This window comes from Panicum hallii, chromosome 1 (genome assembly GCF_002211085.1).
Source record: "Panicum hallii strain FIL2 chromosome 1, PHallii_v3.1, whole genome shotgun sequence".
Taxonomy (NCBI): domain Eukaryota; kingdom Viridiplantae; phylum Streptophyta; class Magnoliopsida; order Poales; family Poaceae; genus Panicum; species Panicum hallii.
Genome location: NC_038042.1, coordinates 15,532,103 through 15,537,736, shown reverse-complemented (window position 1 = coordinate 15,537,736; position 5,634 = coordinate 15,532,103).

Here is a 5,634-nt window from a genome sequence, read left to right as displayed (position 1 = left end):
ACTGCAGCGACCATTTCCTAGCTTTCTTTGCATGGTTCAGCAGCTACAAGTACCCTGAGGGCTTCAAGCTGATTGGCATCACTAAGTATGATGGCAAGCTAGCTCCTCAGCAGTGGCTACGTTGCTACTCCACGGCCATTGAAGTCACAGGGGGCTCCAACATTACCAGGGTCGTCTACTTCCCGATGGCTTTGGACCCTGCGCTGCTCACATGGCTGGAGAGCCTCAGCAACAACTCGATCGACTCCTGGGAGCGGCTCAAGAAGGTCTTCATCGACAACTTCCAGGGGGCGATCGCTCGTGCAAGTACTCATCACGATCTTGCTCAATGTAAACAGGAACGTAATGAGCTCCTGCGGTCCTACACACGTCGCTTCTTCAACGTTCGCGCTACCATCGCGAACATCTCGAAGGACGACATCATCGACTGCTTCTACAACGGCATCACCAACCCAGGCATCTACAGAGACTTCGGACGGAACAGGCCAAAAACTGTTGCGGGCCTTCATGACATGATGTACGACAGGTCCGAACAGGAGGAGAAGATGCAGGAGCAGTTCCCGCGGCGCCAAGATAGCAATCTGAGGCGTCCAAATGACAACCGCAATGATAAAAGCTAGCGGGACTATTTGGGTTCACCCCGAAAACGCAGGCCAGATGATCTCATCGCGGCTGTGGATCATCCTTCGCGAGGCAAGAAGTAGACAATGCAGGAAGAGTTCGAGAAGCTCCTATAGAAGAAATGCCCATGGTATCCAGGTGCCAGTCACGCGGCCATTGACTGTTACCACCTTCGGAGGACATTCAGCAACTCCGGTGGTGGCAAGAAGAACAAGAAGCTAGTGGACAAGGAACCCGAGGATGATGACCAAGAGGACCAAGGGCGCAACATGAAGTTCCAGGATGCTTCGAAGACCGTCAACGTCATCTTCGGGGGAGACGGAGACTTCGGCTCTAGGCGGGACCAGAAGCTACTTCTCTGGGAGATCATGTCCATCGAGCCGGCGGTACCACGACCACTCCGTTGGTCGGAGGTCCCCATCTCATTTTCCCATGATGATTAGTGGATGAGCTTCTCGGAGCCCGGTAAGTTCCCCCTAGTCCTGGATCCAGTGGTGGCAGAAGTCAGGCTCACCAAGGTGCTCATCGATGATGGGAGTGGTCTCAACCTCATCTTCGCCATCACTCTGAGAAAGATGGGTCTGGACTTCACGGACATGCTGGTTCCGAGCAAGTCCCTTTCTATGGCATCGTCCCAGGTAACGTGGCGCACCCACTTGGTACGGTAGTTCTTCCAGTCACCTTCGGCACGAGGGAGAACTACCACACCGAGTTCATTAAATTTGAAGTGGCTAACTTTGAATCTTCTTGTCATACCATACTGGGCCGTCCGGCACTCGCCAAATTCATGGAAGTGCCACATTATGTTTATCTGATTCTCAAGATGCCAGGACTAAGTGGAGTTTTCACTCTCCGAGGCAACTTGAAGAAGTCGTATGATTGCAATCAGGAGGCGATCCAGTATGCTTCGACTACTCATGTGCCAGATCCTTCAGGGGAAGTACTCGTGGCCGCGCAGCAGCTCTCCTAGTCCGGGCTGGAGATCCCTTCGAGAAAGGCCAGCAAGTCGAGCATCCAATGGACTGACGACGTGGCCCTCAAGTCGATCCAGCTCCAGGAGGGTGACTCATCTAAGACCGCCATCATCAGTGTGGGCTTAGCTGAGAAATAGGAACTCGCGCTCGTCAGTTTCCTTCGGGCCAACCGAGACATATTCCCGTGGAAACCAGCGAACATGTCAGGGGTGCCCAGGGAACTGATCGACCATAGTCTGAATGTACACCCACAGGCTATGCCCAAAAAGCAACGCCTGTGAAGGTTTGCTCACGACAAGCGTGAGGCAATTAAACAGGAAATAGCTAATCCCATCCTTGTAAAGAAAAAGAATAATGAATGGAGAATGTGCGTTGATTACAACGATCTCAACAAGCATTGCCCGAAGGATCACTTCGGGCTACCGTGCATTGATCAAGTCGTCGAATTGACGGTGGGATGTGTGCTCCTCTGTTTCCTTGATTGTTATTCAGGTTATCACCAGATTACGCTCAAGGAGGAAGATCAAATCAAGACCGTGTTCATCACCCCGTACGGGACATATACTTATAAAACTATGTCCTTCGGGTTGAAAAATGCAGGAGCTACTTATCAGCGTGCGATCTAGATGTGCTTTGCTGATCAGTTGCATCGGAACATTGAAGCCTACGTGGATGATGTGGTCATCAAGACCAGGAATTCCGACAACTTGATTGCAGACTTGGAAGAAACGTTCAGCAGCCTGCGCAGATTTCGGTGGAAGCTCAACCCAACCAAATGCATTTTCGGAGTACCATTAGGGAAATTGCTCGGGTTCATCATCAGCAACCGGGGAATTGAAGCCAATCCTATGAAGATCACGGCCATCACTGATATGGAGGCTCCGGCCACAATCAAAGATGTGGAGAAGCTAACAGGATGTATGGTAGCCCTGAACAGGTTCATCTCCCGACTCGGGGAGAGAGGACTACCCTTCTTCAAGCTCCTGAAATGCCAAGATAAGTTCCAATGGACGGAGGAGGCCGAGCGGGCCCTGCAAGATCTCAAACATCACCTTCAGGCTCCGCCAATCCTTACAGCACCACTGCCGGGGGAAGATCTACTACTCTACATTGCGGCAATAACTCATGTTGTCAGCAGTGCTATTGTAGTCGAGCGAGGCAAGGAAGGCCATGCATTTGGAGTGCAGAGGCCTGTATATTTCATCAGTGAGGTACTCTCCGAATCCAAGGTACGGTACCCGGCAGTTCAGAAACTTTTATATGCAATTCTGATTGCATCAAGAAAGTTGCGTCATTATTTCGAAGAGTACAAGATCACTGTGATTACGGATTTCCCTTTGACGGACATTCTTCATAATCAAGATACCACATGGCGTATATCAAAGTGGGCAGTGGAACTGGGGGCTTTGTCTATCAACTACAAGCCATGCACTGCAATCAAGTCTCAAGCTCTAGTCGATTTTATGGCTGCGTGGAGAGAGAATCAAATTCCAACTCCAGTCGACAAGCCAGAGCATTGGATCATGTACTTCGATGGATCTCTCAAGCTCAATGGCGGCGGCGCTGGAGTCCTATTTATTTCTCCACGGGGCGAACAGTTGAAGTATGTCCTTCAGATCCTTTGGGAGGTATCCAATAATGAAGCCGAGTATGAAGCCTTGCTTCACGGGATATGTTTGGCGATATCACTAGGGATCAAGCGACTACTTGTATATGGCGATTCTCTTCTTGTCGTTCAGTAAGTCAACAAAGAGTGGGATTGCAACAAGGAGACGATGGACAGCATGTACAAGAAGTGTGCAAGCTGGAAAATAAATTTTTTGGCCTGGAGGTTCATCATGTGGTACGGGAGCATAACATTGGCACGGACATACTGTCCAAGCTAGGATCCACCCGTGCACAGGTTTCAGCGGGAGTTTTCGTCCAGGAGCTGAAACAGCCATCCATTAAGTCCTCATCTCAGGTAACCACTGATGATGGCCTTCAACAGCCTGATCGAGAGGTTATGATGCTTGGGGAGGACTGAAGAGAGGCTTACATCGACTTCATTCGGGATCAAAAACTTCCAGCAGGGGTGGACACAAGAAGCGCAGAGGCAGCTCGTGTCATGCGCAGAAGCAAGGGTTTTGTCCTAGTCGACAGCAAGCTCTATCGGCATAGCGCAAGATCAGGGGTGCTCATGAAGTGCGTCACGAAAGAAGATGGCTACGACATATTGCGGGAGATACATGAGGGCGTTTGCGGCAACCACACAGCTTTGAGAACGCTGATGGGAAAAGCATACAAAGTTGGTTTCTGGTGGCCCACTGCAGTGACCGATGCCGAAGACCTCGTGCGGAGATGCCAAAACTGCCAATTCTTTGGAAAGCAATCTCATGCCCCAGCTCACAGTCTCATCACCATACCGCCATCTTGGCCGTTTGCTTGTGGAGCCTAGATATGATTGGGCCCTTCACAACAGCGCCAGGCGGTTTCACCCATGTATTGGTGGCTATCGACAAGTTTACCAAGTGGATCGAGTACAAGCCGATAGCCAAGCTCACGCCAGATCGGGTTGTGGATTTTATCTCTGATATCTTGCATCGCTTCGGCTTCCCGAATACCATCATCACAGACCTAGGATCAAACTTCATGGCTAACCAGTTCTAGGAGTTCTGTGAAAATGCGTGCATCGAGGTCAAATATGTCTCTATTGCACACCCAAGGGCCAATGGTCAAGTCAAAAGGGCGAACGGCATGATAATTGAGGGCCTCAATAAAAGACTGTATGATGAAAATAGCAAGAAAGGAGGAAAGTGGATACACCAGTTACCACATGTCATCTGGGGGCTCCGAACTTCACCATCCAAAGCCATAGGACAAACTCCGTTCTTTCTCGTCTATGGCTCCGAAGCTATCTTACCGGCCGACATCATGTGGAAATCCCCACGGGTTGAAATATACAATGAAGGCGAGACGGACGAAGCGAGGCAGTTAGAGCTCGATTCTGTCGAAGAGGCTCACTGCATCGCTCTTGTTCAGTCAGCTCAATACCTGCAGGGGATTCGGCGATATCACGATCGCAACGTGAGGGAATGGTCATTCAGCATAGGCGACTTGGTCCTACGTCGCATCCAAGACGAGTCCGGTCTACACAAGATCAACTCAAGGTGGGAAGGTGTTATCACCATAGTTTGACTGGGCCAGAGGATGGGCCGAGAGCAACATGGGCTGAAGGAGATAATCGTGACAGTTTGCGAATCGGCTTCTGTGCGAGCGTATTAAGGGCCGGGATGGCCGTGTGTCTAGTAAGGATAGTTTAAATATAGTAAGTTAGAGATTGTATCGTAATCAGCTAGGATTAGTTAAAAAGATCAAGTCTCCGGGCTATAAACATGTATCATGAGATTCAATAATAAAAAATTCAATATTCACAAGAAACTCTCGGCGCATCGCCATCCCTTCCACAAGGGTTTCTCCAGGTAATCGACATGCTGCTCCGATCATGCTCCGCATGATCGGGGCAGCGTCGTCTCCATCTGTTTATCTTTGTGTTTCTTGTGCTGAAGCATTGTTGATGGCGAGTAACACTAGTTATCTTAAACAATTATGATACAGCATCAGTTCTTGATAGTATATCTATGCTCCGCTTGCTGTTCGTAATCGTTTAGCTGCCCTTGCACGCGATCCCAGGTGCAAGGGCAGCACCTTGCTCTGTTCTCAGCTAGTAGATCTAATCTGTTATGGTAATTCTTTGTACCACAAGAATTCGGTTTAATATCCGTATGATTAGGCCCTTCAAACGGGTCGAATGTTCCGGCTGCATGTTTGGTGCTTTATGGTAACCTAATGAGGGATTGTTACAGGAATTGGCTTATTAGTTGGTTTTTAGGCCTCTTTTTAGGTTAGCGTCTTGTTATCCTTCATGCTTGTTATGCTTAACTACGCGTAGGATGTTCCGGTTGCACGGTGAAGACTTTTACTGTCATAGATTGGATTAGTTTGGTGATTACGGAGCATGCTTCTATCTTTTCTATCGGATTTGTACGGACATTCGAAT